The sequence below is a fragment of the Marmota flaviventris genome, chromosome 15, assembly GCF_047511675.1.
Source record: "Marmota flaviventris isolate mMarFla1 chromosome 15, mMarFla1.hap1, whole genome shotgun sequence".
Classification (NCBI taxonomy): domain Eukaryota; kingdom Metazoa; phylum Chordata; class Mammalia; order Rodentia; family Sciuridae; genus Marmota; species Marmota flaviventris.
The window spans coordinates 55,896,587-55,914,367 of record NC_092512.1 but is presented as its reverse complement, the minus strand read 5'-3'; positions in this window follow the sequence as shown (position 1 = coordinate 55,914,367).

The following is a 17,781-nucleotide window of genomic DNA, read 5'->3' as shown; positions in this document are numbered from 1 at the left end:
AAGTACTAGGGGATGAGACTGATAAAATTTTGTGCTGTATGTACAAATAAGGCAAAATGAATTATGCTATTATGTATAATTTTAATGCATAAAAATTTAAGCATGCCTAATCTGTAATGTCCTGTATTACTCAGTAATACAGCTAACTGGTGAACTGATGGCTTTGAACATTTTAGCATGAATGACTTTCAACACTGACAAATACTTTCTAATCATGACAGAAATTTGCGTTAGCCTTCTTTGGCTCCTGATATCACTGGATATACTGTCCATATTTTCAGTGAGCATCTTGAATATCTACTTTGAAAGACAAGTGCTAGATAAAGTGGGGCGGTACAGGGTGGTTCTAGGTTACCTGGAAGTTAATTTTAAATTATTCATGAGAAACTAAGTATATAAAATATGTAAATATTTAAAACCAATATTGGTATCATCTTAAAATTAGTGCACAATACTATAACACATCTGATCAATATGATCCAATTGTAATATAATATTTATATGAAGATTTACATATCTGTTTATCCTTTTTTGAAAATTAACCATATGTGTCAAGTTTTTATTAGTAAATGAACTATGAAATAAATGATGCTTACTAACTCTTCCATTGTATTATTATTTAATTCTAAGTATAATTAATATTCTACTCAAAACAATATAAAATAACTGAAAATTGGAAGTGAAAGATGTAGTTGTTTAATTTGTAGTACTTACTTTGTAAATCTTTATTAAGATGAAAGTGTACACAAATGGAAATAAATACAGATATTATCATGTTCATTGGTATTTTGAATATTATCAATTATTTGACAGGGTATTTAATTATTTATATTTAAATAAACCTTAGATACTATGGTTTTTGAAATTTTCCATCAGGGTATTTGTATTTCATAGAAATGATTACACTGACATGCTTCTGCTGAAAGACTTATGGCTCTTGTTAAAATGGACACGAGTAATGAAAGATAGGACTTTTTATTAAGTTACATACTTTTCCATAATGGAGAAACTTCCAAGTGGGTTTCAAATTGAATAGGATTCTTGTTCCATTAAAAAATGTAGTTCATCTGTAAACTTCTTTTGGCCGTCCAGAACAAAATGACTAGAAGCCATTCTCAAATACACTAATAGAACTAATATCAGTGTTCTTCAAAATTATGCATTAGAGAAATAAGTGTCTACATTCTACTGAAGAAACTTCTACCTTGTGAAACTGAACAAACTAATCCATGTTTGATAAAACTGAAAAGAAAAACATTCTGAATTTTAAATATTAATTTTAATCAATTATAGAATTATTAATTGTGGAATTTTTTCACACATAGAATTCACTGTTGAAGGAAAGGAACACTTTGATAGAGATTATCATACAGAAAAGGGTAACATCAAATACAAAAAAGATCAACAATATCAATTGACAGAAATTCAAGTATATAACAACATCTAGAGAGAAAAATATCTAAACACACATTTCCTTTGGTCATTTAATAAATTGTTTTCAACAATAATTTAAAGAAAAAAATGAATCTTGGTCTAATACTAAAGAGATATGGCCTTTATGTTGAGTTTTATGTACATTTAGATGTATATTAAGTTATTTAAAAAGTAATGAGATACCATTGTTTTGTACTGAGCTCTCACAGGAGACTTCAACAAACCAGACCAAGCCAAGATAGTAATTCATGCTAAAGGTAGCATAATCAAATTAAAACTTTAAGGAAATAGAAAACATGCAGACTCCTAAACAGATTAGTTTTTCCTGAAAATAGGACATTACATTTCTACCCAAGTTAGTATAAAATATAGTTTCCTCTGCTTTAACTCTTAGGAAAAAGTAACCCAATGTAGTCTGATGTTAATCAATCAGGTTTTTTTTTTTTTTCGTATTATCCTGTTTCCTTTTCCCCACCTTACAAAACCCATGGTTATGCCATTCCCAAAAGGAAGTCTCAGAATTGTGAATAAAAACCAATTTCAACTAAAGTAAATTTATAGTAATTTTGTCTTTAGACTTTGTTTACTAAAACTGTATATACTTTATTCCTTAGTATATTTTCAGTTCCACTCAACAAACATTTTTTTAAAATTTTCTTTATAAAAACATGAGCCAATGATGTTTAAGGGTCTCTCTTAAGTTAAAAACAACCCCCTGAGCTAGTTGGACCAATTTTCGTTACATTCAGAGTCTCATTGCCTTATCAAATAGCATCTAATTTAGAATGACGCCTATTGTATAGGGTTATTTCCAGCAGGATTCATCACACATTTAAAATAGATGATAAATAGATGATAGATAATTAAGGGCTTTAACCTGAGCTACAGTATAAAGGCGATGAGGAAGCGAAATTCAAAATGGAGTACATAGATTTTATCCTGCTGAATTTCAGTCATTTATTTTTATTGGCTTCCTACTTTTCCTGTTATTTTGTAGACATACTTCGTGAGCCAGAATCAGCCAACCTCCCAAGTGGTACACTTGCCTGTTGATTTGGCAAGAACCTGTTTTACTGAGTATATGGCTTGGCTTTTTGACAAAGATGAATTATTTGTTTGCTAATTTGTTTTTATTGCCCTAGGCTGTGGGGAGTTTTATTACAATGTTGGCAGTCACTGTTTTGGGGGGCCTGACCCTTTTGTCCTTGTCATTGCTCCTGGCTGTTGTGATTTCCTCTTACATTTTGGCATGACAACATTTTCTCAGTTATAATTTGACTATTACCAAATTCTTTGGTGGTAACCCATAAAACTTCTACTGTCCTGGCAACACTTACAAAGGGCTGGGTATATTAATCCCCTGAAAAAGAATTTAAGGCTTCTCAGAGCACATTATTTTTCAATAGCATGGAAAAGTTGCCCGTGGAAGTTCCTTATTACGTAGAATCGTGTCAGAGTCCAACTATCTCAGTCATAATCAAAGTTTGCTTATTTTCAATGGGAACTTACACTTTACTAATTATGGTTGAACCTAACACTTGCTACCAACCAGAAAACGTAATTTTCACCAAAATCCACTGATGACAAGGGATATTAGATTGTGATTATATTTTAAAATTGAATACAAAGACATACACGCACCACTCACACACGCGCACGCACACACCAGGATCAGATGGATTCACTGCTGAATTCTAGAAGATCTTTAAATATAATATTCCTCAAATTATTACATGAAATAGGAAGGGAAGGAACACTTTGAAACTCATTCTATGAAGCCAGTATTACCCTGATACTAAAATCAGAAAAGCTCACATCAAGGAAAGAAAACTGGAGACCAATATCCTTGATGAGCATTTATGCAAAAATCCTTAATAAAATATTAGCAAATTGACCTCAAGAACACATTACAAAGATCATATAATGTGATCAAGTTGGTTTCATTCCTGGGATAAAAGGATGGTTCAACATACACAAATAAATAAGTATAATATATCATATTAACAGAACCAATGTCAAAAATCACATGATCATTTCAATATCTGAAGAAAAACATTTGACAAAATTAAGTAGTCATCATGATAAAAGCCCTGAAGAGCCAGGATAGAAGGAACTTCATAGAAGTTATACTTGACAAATCCAGAGTCAGCATCATACTGAATGGGAAAAATCTGAAAGCATTTTTTGTTAATAATAATCAAGTCAAGGATGTCTATTCTCACTACTTTTATTCAATATAAAACCTGAAATTTTAGCCAAAGCAATCAGGCAAGAGAAGAAATAAAATGGATTCCAATAGGAAAGGAAGAAATCAAATTATCATTGCTTGCAGATGGTATGATAGCAAGATACTAAAAGTCTTTTCTACACACCAATAATGAATCTGCTAAGAAACAAAGAGGAAAACAATTTCTTTCAAAATAGCTTTACAACAAAACAGCCCCTAAAACCAACCTATGAATAATCTAACCAAAGAGTGAAAAATCTCTACAATAAAAAAAAAACAAACAAAAAAAAAACAGAACACTAAAAGAGAAAGAAAAGACACTAGAATATGAAAGACCTCCCAGGTTTAAATGCAATATTAAGATTATCTTTAAAAAAACATTAGTATATGAAAATATACTCAACCCTTAACTATGGAGAATGTATAGTAAAATAAAGTATGCTAAAATATTTTATGAAGTGTTTAAAAAATGTTTTGTGTTAATATATTATCAATTCTTCTCAGTGGGCCATATAATATTTTCAAAGCAAAGAAAAAAAAGAATCTGAATGAAATTAAGTTATTTTTCACCTATGTAGGAAAGTGTTCTTCTGGTTATAGCAAAATTTGGCTAATGTTTCTCATCAAAATTTATCATCACTGAAAATTTCGATGTTTCTCTGATAATCTCTTTCTTTCTTTCTGCAAAATGGATGTCTTTGAAGTTGTCAAAGAATGGATCTGAATGAAGTAAGTTTGTTGAATTTGGATCTGAGTGCTTTACTTGAACTGAACTCTATTTTCTGAAATTGCAGCAACATAATGACTGATTTTAAAAGATTATTATTGATTAAATAAAATATACTTTCATCTGAGAATAATAATATTCTTTTTTTTCAAAAAATTTGCATGCTTTGCCATCTTCATTTTTGACATTTTAACTTATCTCAGATAAGAAGCCATTATGTAGGTACTTCCCATTGACCCTATAACAAATCTCTAAGCTGTGATCATTTATACTCATCTTCTCCTTTACTCCATTAACAATAGTATGAATTCACCTATCAAATATAAATATTCTGTGTTTGCTTGTAACTCCTACGTTTTCTTTTTTGTTATCAGAGAGATTTTTCCTTTGATTTTCCATTTTTTATTAACTTTCAACATTTTTCTTTATAATTATTTTCATTTCAACATCATCTATCATTGTTTGTGTTAATATCATATATTTTGACACCCTCATCACTCTCTCATTGCCCTTACTTACTGACCTGTCCTTATTCTTATTTAACACCAAATTTCTGAGAATTGTCCATATGTGATTGTCACTATTTGATCCCTTTCCATTCATTCTTCAATCAACTAAAATCTTGGCTTCCACTTGCACTACTTTATGTTGCTTGTTCAACTCTGTGCTGTTAAATTTAATGAACACTATTTCCATCATCATGTATGTTCTCCCAAAATATAGCACCCTGCTGATTGCTCCTAAATATTCCTCAAAAAAGCTTCTATGACACCACAACTTTTTTGTTTTGTCTTTCCTTTTACTTCCTTGTTCCTCAGCCAACCCATTCTCTTTCATTCAAGAGCTTCTCAAACTTTACCTTATGGATCATCAAGAGGTCTTCTAAATGCAAGTTATGAGTCAATAGGTCTGGAATTGGCCCTAAGATACTGCATTTATAAAAAGCTTCCAGCTAAAAAGTTGATGCTGTTATTTCATGACCATTCTTAAGGAAAATGTCTGCACAAAAATTGCTAAAATTCTCCCCATTCATGGGTCTTGTAACTTCTCTCTCTGTATGTGTTCACATCCACTCTTTTCACTTTGAATACCTTATGTTTTTGGCTCTCAAGTTTAAATACTCATTCTAGTTCTCTTTAGTAATTTCATCAAGTTCCTACTTGACATCATCTCTTGGAAGTTTTATTGGCATTTATAAATCCTTAATTCCAAAAGTGGAATACTAACATTTTCTTTCCCACAGTTTCTTTCTCTTTGTCACCATTTTAGTCAATGATGTCTCCATTTACCTAGCATCAAAGTAATAAATTTGATGCCAGTTCTTATTTCTTTTATCTACCTTTTAAGAGTAATAAATCTCGTTTTGGTTTATTTATTCTTCAGGTTCTAGCTTAAATATCATTTACCCAGGTAAGACCTTTCATTGTACTTTGAGTTTTACTTTCTGGGATCTCTTCAAAAAGAAGAAAAAAAATTAAAATATATATATATATATATATCTCACATACATACATACACACAAATATGTTTAAAGCCCAAGCACTGTGCTAGGTGTTGGTACAGGGTTAAAATTAATATGATCTCTGGTTTTTTTTTTAGCTTGTGAGATTGTGTTAGTTTTGTTCAACACTCTATTAGCACCTTACAGAGTTCTTAGACTTCAAACATTTGTTGAGTGAATACTTCAACAAAGATAAAGTAGAGAAGATATAGTTTTAATTCAGATATTTTGACCTTCTAACTCTAATTTATTCTGTCTCTGTGATACTTAAGTCACTCAAATTGAATTAATATTCAACTGTCATTAATTTAAATAGCTACTTGATTTCTCCCTTAGGCCTTTGCTACTAGATAGAACAGTTTGTTGCTGAATTTTAGCAGTGCAATATAATGAAGTCTGCAAAACCAGAATTTGGTTACATTTTGATAAAGAACAATTAATTAAGTGATATGTTAACAAATAATTAACACATAGAATTTAGAAATGCTAAAGATTCTACAGGTTATCTAACCAAATTAATTCCCTCTATGTGCCAAAAATCTGTCAATTGTTAGTGATTCATAGAAATGCTAGGATGGCAATGAATGTAGTCAAGATTGGGCACAATGGTAAAGAGGGATGAAATCCATTTGCAAGGCTATAAAACTGGGGCATTATATAACACCTGAACTTACATAGACAAAGAATTTGAAAATCAGGCAAAATATTTGTTGTATTTAAGGTCCCACTGAAAGTTCAGGACAGAATCATGGTTAGAATTTAAATTTCCTAACTTTTAAATCTATTCTATAGTTTACTGCTTCTTTATAGAATATTCTTTAAAGAGTTATTTTAATATTTTAATGTTTATGTTTTCCTAAAGATTGAATGCACATGCACATCTTTTGTTTCTGTTATTAGAATGGAGAAGCATTAAATGGGATCTTTTAAGATGCTACATTAGATTTTCTTTTACTCAGATGCTCAAATGATATCCAAAGTAATCACGTAAGTCATTGATGTAGTATTTTTCACTTTGTTGCTGCAATGTTTGACTTTGGGTATCATCACTGTAACTGGATTAAGAGCTTCCCAAATAACTAGTAAAGCATTAACTATCTTCAATGCTTTGGTAGAAAGAACAGTAGGTGGTCTGGCATTTAGTAACAATGATTGTGCTGCCCCAGATGTGTGTGTGTTGGGGGGGGGGAGTATTATCAGAGAGATTGGTATAAGGATCACTGGACTGAGTGGGGACGATTCACACTCAAAATTGGCTGTGTGCTATCTAATATCTAATCAGCTGGAGGGTCTGCCTGGATAGAACCAAAAAAAAAAAAAAAAAAAAAAAGGAGGAAGGGTAAAATCAGGATCTCTCATGTAGGTAAGAACTCCAGGTTTTTTAGCCTTTGGACTCAGGAGCTCACACTGAGGTTTATGCCATTAACTTCCTTGTTTCTAAGGCCTTTAGACTTAGACTGATCCATGATACCGATACCACAGGTTACCTAGTGAAGAGTTCTGCTCCCTCACATGTTGAAGTATACCATTCGAGGAGCATGCCGAGGCAAGCATATAAAGCAGAGTTTATTTTAAAAGGGGTAACAGACTTGCCCTGGCAGGAAGAAGGGGGCAGAGCTGGTGTCCTGGTATCCCAAGAAGTGAGGTGTTCTGCCTTTTTTACATGTCCTAGGCTTCCTTTTTTCCCCCCTTCTCTCTTCCCCTTATCTTTCTCCTTCTTGTGTACATGACTAGGCCCAGGAGATGCTCAATGGAATGACCAAAAGGTGGGAAGCAGATGGGTTAGAGGAGACAAGTTGGAATGATCTGGGCAGGAAGGAGGCATAATTAACAGCTCTCTGTAGGGAGAGACAATCTCTGGGACAGGTTACCTTAGCAACAGGTTGGAGCAGGGGCAGGGCTCTGAAGGCATTAGCATTTCAATCTTCTCTCCAACTTCCTTGATCTACCTGACTCAATTTACCCATCTATACTGACTGCCTGTGTAATTCTGGCTTCAATACCATCTTCTCTGATTCTCTAATTGTCAGACAGCCTATCATAGACTTCTAAGCCTCCATAATTGCTTTAACCAATTCACCTAATAAAAACCTTATTTTTCTTCTCTCTGTTTACATTCTATATACCCTGGAAATTTAATTTCTTTGGAGAGATCCAACTAAAATAGTTGGCCATATATAGACCCAAGTCTATCTCAAGTATGTTGCTATCAAATCCAACTGTATTTTCAAATTCTAAATAGTGGAAATTGCTTTAAGAACCACTATAAATTCCTGGCCCACTACTACCTCTTTTAGTAAAAATGATTTTTCTTAGAGCATGTCTGTTTATTTTTAAAAGGAAGTTGGACTTTACTACTACATAACAGCATTACTTAATCAACTTAAATGTACGTGGGTTTATATTAGTTATTATATTTACTGATAAAAACTCTAATAAATAAAAAAATGATCAGACTATTTTTCTACTCAGCCGGGTTGTCAGTATTACATTCTCCCTTTCTCAATTTTAAAAATATAATAAGGAAACAAATTAGGAAACGCTTGTCTTTTCAATGAATGTAAATTAAGAACTTATTTCTAACATTTGCCTTGCTAAAGACTGAAGTATTTTAGGAGGTAAGATAAATGAGATTAGTCTACCCAGTTGAAATGTTTAAGCCTACTCAGTTTTTCAAGAAATCAGAGAGTGTTCACTGAATAGAAAAAAATCCATTTTTGAGGAAATAAAATACTCTAGAAAAGCAGAATGATAACAATACTAAGAAAAATAGTAACTGCAAATACTTTTGTATAGCACAGAAACATTTCTTATTGTGGAATGTAAAAAAAATAAAGGATTTCATGACAAACTAACTAAAATATACTCTGAGTTTTTCTAAATATATGATTTTAATGCTTAGTAACAAGCATAGTTATAAGTATTATCTAGGTACCTAATAAATGGCTCAATTACTTTGTTTTTTTTGGACCAACACTTCCCCTAGTTTTACAAAGCAGGCTTTAGAAAAACCAAATCTATGCTTATGTTACACTTTGATTCTTTATCTCTATAGCTCAGAGATAAAATTTAAAAATTTTAAAATATCATGTTGTAACAATTCTAAACTGTCCTGTCTCTTAATGCCACTTTGTGAAGTGATAGTGACATAATATACAGTGGTTTTATTCATTTTTTTTTCAAAAAAGAGAGATAATCGGTAGGATAGATGGATGGGTGGATAGATAGGCAGGCAGACAGATGGATGAGAAGGGATTTATTACAGAAATTGGCTCCCATGATTATGAATGTTTGGAAATCCTACAGTGGACTATTTGCCAGCCAATATAACAGTGAGGATGGTAGCATGGCTCAGTCTAAGTCTGCTGGCCTTGGCACCAGGGAAGTTAATGGTGTAACAATGAATATGAAGCAAAGGGTCTGAGAATTTGGAGGGCCACATGTATAATCCCCTCAGTCCGAATTCAGGGAAACCTGAAGTTATTATATGTAAGGTAGAAGAGAAAGAGTGTCCTACCTTCAGAAGAGAGTAAAATTCATTTTTCCTCTGCCATTTTGTTTCCTCAGTAGATTGGATGGTGCCTGCTCACAGTGGGTGAGGGTGGATCTCCCTAGTTCACTGAGTCAAATGCTTGCCTTTTAAAGAAACCCCCTCACACATATACAAGGAAATATTGGTTTATCAATTTTCTAGGTATCCTTAATTCAGTCAAGTCAAAACCTAAAATCAACCATTACAACACAAGGGTTTTATATCTTTGCATTACATCTATTATACTTTCTTTGGGTTTCCACTCTCATTGTCCTTGGCTTGCTGTTCTCAAGTAAAGGATTGTGTTAGTTTTGTGTTATTCTGACCAAAATACCTGACCAGAACAACTTAGAGGGAGAGAAGCTTATTTTAGTTCAGTTTCAAAGATTCAGTCCATGGTTGGCTGACTCCATAGCTCGGAGCCCAAGATGAGGCAAAATATCATGACTGAAGGGTGTGAAATAGAGAGCTGCTCTGCTTCTGAAAGCAAAGAGAGGTTTCTGTTTTCCAAGGAGATAACATAAACCTCCATAAATCTGCTTCCTCTAGCTATGCCCTACTTGCCTATAATTACTATTCATTAGCCCATTAAAATTATTAATCTTTCAAATGGATTAATCCACTGATTAGACTACAACTCTCATAATCTAATCATATCATCTCTGAACATTCCTGCATTTTCGCACACATGAGCTTTTGGGGGACACCTTATATTCAAACAATAAGAAGAATATTTTTATGCTTCTTTATGGTTGAGTAAAACTCCATTGTGTATATATACTACATTTTTTAATACATTCTTCTGTTGATGGAATATCTAGGCTGGTTCCATAACTTCACTATTATGAACTTTGCTACTGTAAAAATGACATCATGATGTTACATAAAATAGTCATATTCAGAAAGTCAAGTGTCGTGTGTTCTCTGTCATATATGGAAGTTATAGAGACAAAAAGGAAAAATGATGTGTGATCCCTTCCAAATCATCTCATAGAAACAGAAGAAACTCAGTACAACAGAGGATGAGGACTAGGCAGAGGGAGGAAGGGAGGAAGGTGATTGATTATATGGAGGAATGAAATAGACTAAATTAGGCTTTTGCAGGTACAAATGTATCAAAATGAAGCCTACTACTGATAATAATTCATCAATAAAATATTTTTTTAAAACAGAATCAACATTTTAATTTTTGTCTCAGATTCTGCTTTCAAGAGGATCTCTGCTAAGACAGTACCCATTTGGTGGCATATATTCACAAGATTACATATATTTCAGGACCACTTCTGTATTTCTTTGGATATCGCAATGTGTTTTTTTTTTTGTGTGTGTGTGTGTGTACATATATAATATCTATAAATATAATGCATTTTTAAGATATATACCTATAAAACCATATATTCTATATATGCATATATATGTATATATATGATTAAAGAGCTTTTGAAAGCTAGAGTTATGGGCTTTTAAGAAAAAGAAACACTAAAGCAAACTTTGCCAATATTATTTCTTCTGAAATTTCATATTTAATAAATCAATTGAGTCTTTAAGCTACAAATTGTACAAAGAGTAAAGTCATCTCTATACAAGGCTCTGTCAAAGGAAGAAATCTTTTTTGTGGGGTGGTTGGTCCACCATGGAATTCCTCATGGCCAATATCTTTCTTGACACAAAAAAGACAATAAAATGTGATGGATATACTAAAAAATGAGGTCTAATCACTATCAGTTTAAAATTTTAGTGATAATGATTCATATTACTGCTTCTGATATGATGATTTTCCTTTTAAACTTTGGGGTACATTTTACTTTTAAATAATGATTTTCATATCTGGAGCAGACTACTGCTAAAAAATTTCCTTTTTATAACTTAAACCTTCAGAAAAACATATTTTAAAATACTTAATTTTTCAATAAATGTCCTCACACATTACTTAATCTTTATTCAGAAATGTCTGGTGGTCTATATGGATGATACTTAAAGCTTGTTGATTCGTTTATCTCAAGCACATGTCAATTCCTTGAATTAAATCAGTAAAATTTGCTGTTTGATTGATTTAACCTATGACTTAAGGTGGTATATTGTTTTGTTAGGCAGATAACACCAGTTTTATTTTCCTCTTTTCATTTTTGTTTTAAGGATAATATTGCTCTTGCCTTAGTATTTTCAAGTGTAGTGCTAACTATATTCTTCAGGAAAGTTAAATTATTTTTACTGTTGCAGATGGCTTGTCTCTGATAGGCTTCTATGCTTCAGATTTAGCAATACTTACCAAGTACAAAATTTGTTTTTACTTATTTCCCCAAAAATTCAAATTTTTCTCTTCCTGAAGACGTCTAGCCTAAAATTATGGATATGAAGAACTTTGGAAATTCTATCCTTATGTGAAAGTAATGCTTTTGAAGTCTTTCCCTTAGGGAATATCAGGGGGATAGATTTCCTGCATAACTTTTTATAGCAAAAAGGTCTGTAGATTTACCTAGGCATAAAGACCTGAATAAGTATGTTATGCAAATAAAATATATACTCAAATGCTTTCTCAGAAACAGGCCTTTTCCTGTTGAATTGAGGAGAGGAACTTTATGTTTTATTTGGAGCAATATAAAAGACTTTGAAGATATTCAACTGTAACTGATTGTGCTGTCTAAATTAAAGGTATTTATGAACTTAAAATGTTTTGTGTCCTAATAATAATAATTTTGACAATAAAATAAGCTAGCATTTGTTGTTAAAAAGTGTATTTATGAAGTATATTTTACGTGACTGCTGGGTTAACCAGATTTTACTAAAGAGAATTTCATAGGGAATGTAAAAATATCTAAAACAGAAATAATATTTTTTTTATTATTGTGCTTTGAGCTTCAGTCTATGTGTAATGAAAAATAATTTGTTAAGGCCATAACATTTATCTGATTGTAATGTTAGTTTTTTGGTTGCATAGTCGTATTTCTGAATTATGAGTCTTTTGGGTCAAATAAACATATTTTATTCATATCTCTATCCAGTAACTAGCATAATACCTGGATGCCCACAACATTTTTAATTGAATGAGGGAATGAATAAAAAATACTGAATTAATATATACTACTGTACATTAGGGGATAATTTTATCTGCACTACTTTTGAAAAATTTTACATGTAGTGTTTGAAGAATGTAATCCCTTGCCAGACTAGCTGGTTTACTGGCATGAACACAGATGGGGATTATTTTATATCTGTGATAATGCTTTAATATTTAGCACAGGGATATAGAAGGCTGGGAATTGATACTTGGGGTGAGACCCTTGAAATGTGAACTTTTCACGTTATTGTTTACAGAACTCAAATGAATGGATGATGTTGGGCTCCTTGTTCACATCTTTCACCAATTGCAATTTAAGTGTTGTACATCATGATTGACTTTAACGGTCATTGATAAACCTTTTTGATAATTCTATTTATACATACTTCAATTCATGTATCTTTTTCTCCTCATTCTTGGGGAAGAAGCGTTATCTTTATAGTTATTTCTTATTGTGTACAATACAATACCTTCTATTACTCATGATTTTTTTCAACTATCCAATAGTGCCCTTTTGTTATTAACTTTTCCTTATCCTACAAAAAAAATTCCCCATAAGTTTAAAATCAGCTTTTTTTTTCCATTTAAACCTTGGGTTTTTATGATGGGACACATTTTTGAAAATGACAGGAAAATTTTATAAATATTTTTCTATGAAGTTATTTTAGCAGCAGTTTAAATCCCAAGAAATGAATATAACCTAAAGACATTTATTTTGATTTCCCAAAATGTAGTTTGCAATAATTTATTACCCTATTTAGCACAGAAATTATTTATAGGTAATGCATTGATTTGCTTTCTCTCAGTCTTTACAAATATTTGCATTGGACATTCCCTCTCATTTATGACCCTCTGAATTAATTTATTTAACAAATATTTTTGTAGCCCCTATGATGTGTAGGTATTATTTTAAGTCTTAGAGGTATAACAGTGAGAAAAAATGAAAATGTTGCTTTCTCTGAGCTTATATTCCTGAGGCATTAGAGAGACAATAAACAAGATGAATAAATATTTTTATTATTATAGCAACTTAAAAGTATTAAGTAAAAGGAATGAAATATTTAACTCTTGGGGCCTCTTCCACCTTCTGCCAGGCTCTAATGTTACACTTTTCTTTTTTCTCACAGCCCAGGAACTTATATTAAGCACACACACACAACTTTGGGTGAAAAAAATCTTATTTTCTTAAAAAGGCTGAATATAAACAATTCCAATTGTGTGGCATGTTGTTCAGAAATATTGCATCCATAAACAGAGATCAATTCTTATTTATTGCTAAATGACATAATGATGCTTAAACTACAGCAGAATACAGGATAAATGCCCCTTTAAGATCACTTCAGTGACATAAAATCCACAAATTCTGGAAGGCAAAACTGACTGGATCTCTAAAAGAAAATATGGGATGAATGATCATGATCCTGACATTAAATGATGTGATGTTCCATTTGTGTCTAGCTCTAGTCTGAGTGTCTTGAGGCCTGTTTTGGAACTGAGAAAATATCAACATTGCTTAACTGTGACTCCAGGTCTAGGAGTTTTTAAAGATAATCACCTACTCTGATTTAGCAAGGTAGAATATGGAGTGGGAATGGAAACAAGAAATTGGTCATGGTATGGTTGGTGGCTGCACAGTTTACATAGTCCTAGGGTCTTCCAAATGGTAGTACATAAGCTAATATTCAAGCAGGCATTTGAACTCCATTGCTGAAAAGAGAAAATAATGGAAAATTTCAGCTGCTTTAAAAATTTGCTTTAATTAGTTTTACATGACAGTAGAATGCATTTTTGACACATTGTATGCAAATGGAGCACAACTTCTCATTCCTCTGGCTGTACATGGTGCAGAGTCACACATTTAGTGTAATCAACTTGTATATAGGATGATAATGTCTATCTCATTCTACCGTCCTTCCCATCCCCACAGTCCCACCACTCTCCTCACTCTCTTCTACACAATCCAAAGTTTCTTCATTCATCCCTATCCTACCCACGCACCACACACACACATACACACACACACACACACACACACACACACCCTGGATCAGCATCTGCTTATCAGAGAAAACATTTGAACTTTGTTTTGGGGGGTTTGGTTTATTTCACTTATATTCTCTAGTTCCATTCTTTTACCTGCAAATGCCATAATTTCATTCTATTTTTAAGGCTGAGTAATATTTCTTTGTGTATATGTACTGCATTTTCTTTATTCATTCACCTGTTGAAGGGTGTCTAGGTCTGTTCCATAGTTTAGCTATTATGAATTGAACTGCTCTAAACATTGATGTGGCTGTGTCACTGTAGTATGCTGACTTTAAGTCTTTTGGGTGTAAACCTAGGAGTGGAATGTCTGGGTCAAATGGTGGTTCCATTCTAAGCTTTCTCCATACTGCTTTTCACAGTGGTTGCAGCAATTTGCTGTCCTACCAGCAATGTATGAGTGTGCCTTTTCCCTCACATCCTCGCCAACACTTATTATTGCTTGTATTCTTGATAATTGCCATTCTGACTGGAGTGAGATAAAATATTGATTTGCATTTCTCTAATTGCTAGAGATGATGAACATTTTTTCATATGTTTGTCAATCGATTGTATTTCTTCTTCTGTGAAGTGTCTGTTCAGTTCCTTAGCCCATTTATTTATTGAGTTATTCATTCTTTTTTTTTTTTTGGTGTTAAGTTTTTTTGTGTTCTTTATATATCCTAGAGATAGTGCTCTATCTGAGCTGTGTGTGTAAAGATTTTCTCCCATTCTTTAAGCTCTCTCTTCATGTTTTTGATTGTTTCCTTTGTTGAGAAAAACTTTTTTAGTTTGAATCTGTCTCAATTATTGATACTTGATATTCAGCAACTTTTTAATAATCATTTTCTAACAGGAGTCCTCAGTAAGGATTTGGTGCTCAACTGTAATGATAAGCCAAGGGGTTAAGAATGGTTATTACTACGGATTAAGATACTGAGTTTCAGAGAGGCTAACACATTTCTTCAGTCATTAATAAGTTACAGAATTAATATCAACATAAAGACAGTTTGATTTATCCAAATTCTTGACCAGATAGACAAATGAGACAATTTTCCTGTCCCTAATGTCTATTTATTGTTTTTCATTAGTTCTTGAAACTTAGTGTTTCCCAAAGAGTCTTATTAAAAATTAGTTCTAAAGAATGTGGAAAGATAATTTTCTAAAAACTAACATATAAAGCAAAATATTTGTCTAAACAATGGCCAAAAGTTAATTTGATTTTATTTGTTAGCTTTAATACTAATCTGAACATTTTATATCCAAACATAAAATAATAACAAGAAAAGTTTAGTGTCTTTTATAATGAGGTCCAAATTTCTATGATTGCATGAACTTTCATTTTTTAATAGAATATTTTGAGATTGCTGTACTGTGAAACATAATTTTGAGAATGCTGTTGTACAGTAGGTTTTCCTAGAATATGATAGCTAATGATCAGCAATTTGGAAGATGAAATTATTTCAAATTGTCATGTTGATATCAATTCAACAGCATGTTAACTATCATATTGTAATCTCAAACTTGCTAAAAGTTTAGAAAAATAAATATTATATTCATATAATATCAACAAGCTCAAATTACTCATGATAAAAAACTCATAAGCTGTTAACTAGGCAAAACACTAAATTTCAAGGAAGAATTCATATATCCTATTACCTTGCTGACCACTGACAGAAAGACATTCATCTCCAGATTGTTATATATGTAAAAGAGCAGGCTGTGTATTATTAATTCAGAGTAAATGCATAATAAATATATTAACATATGCAAAATATACCACGTCAATTTCTAAACCTGTTTGAATTCATTTTTACTCATAAAAAAATCTAAAAAAATTTTATATCAAAATTGCAGGGGGTGGGTGGCTAATAGGATACATTTATCTTGAAACATACTAGTAACCAATAGAAGAACTTTCGCTCTCAAATTTTTAATTGTACAATATTTGGCATCTTTGTCCACTGCTTCCCAAATTACCCCAAAGAATATTTTATGCATTAGATTCATTAATATAGTTAAAGGGAAATTCAAGTGAGCACAATAGATAATTTCATTTCTTAAATCAGCAATGACTGAGCCTAGTTCCACTAGCAAAACAAAGTTAAGACACTTTTATTTGCCACTTGTCATCGATAGTAAGTGCAAATAATTTACTAATTCACTGTTTCCATTTCCTACTTCTTTGGCTTCTACATTTGTTTCTTCTGTTGTAATTCAAAGTATGTCACTTCAGTAAATCTTGGAAACAGTCTTGAAACATTGGGGAGCCCTGAAACATGGCAGAATACAGTATGCAGCTGGTAAATATTTATGGGGATGATTTTCTTTGTAGAGAATATGAAGTTATTTTCATTTGAAGAATTAGTTGTTTACTCTGAAAATTCTTTAAAAAAGATCAGATTCAAATTAACTTGTCCAAATTTCCAAGTGTAAATTAAATTCATGGATATTTTAAGAGGGCTAAGATGTGGAAAGTTTTTATTTCAGACAGTTATCAATTAGAGCAGCCCCTGTCATGACACTCAAAGGCTAGGTATAATTGTAATAGTATCAAACAGAAATGCAGACATATTAAATAGCATATGGGATTGGGTGACCCAAGGAATGGTACTGAAATATAGTCTTTTTCTACTCTTTCATTCAATGTTTGAAATTATGCCAAGGTCATATTTGATTGAGAGCTATCTGATGGTTGTCGCTATTCTCCAGGAAGAATTAATTGAGGGTCGCTATTCTATTCTGAGTAAAAAGCAGAGCGGGACCTTCTGTATCTCTAGGCAAGATTCTGGGAAAGCTTGTCTGAAATAGTCTGTTTTGTAGCTGCATTAATGGATATTATGTTTTAGAGAAAACTAGCATGGGTTTTATACATTGACCTGTTTTTCAAAACTGTGCTTCCAAGAGAAAAAAATGTTCATGTATATATTGTTTTCACTGAATTATCATTGGATACTTTTGCATTTTTAGGTCCCACTGAGAATTTTCCTTTTTAGGTTTTTTACATATTTTAATAAGGTTATATAATAATATGTAAAATTTGCTATAATGAATGTTATTAGATTTGTTTTCTTATATAAATAGAAAGATTGCCTCCTCTTTAGCATAGAATATCATGACACACTTAAAAACATGTTTACCAAATATCAGAGTATTATTTTAATGTAGTGCAATGTGCTGACCACAATGATCATGTTTGAAAAATTTAAGTACAAAGTATAGACGTGTGTGTGTGTGTGTGTGTGTGTGTGTGTGTGTGTGTGTGTGTGTGTGAGAGAGA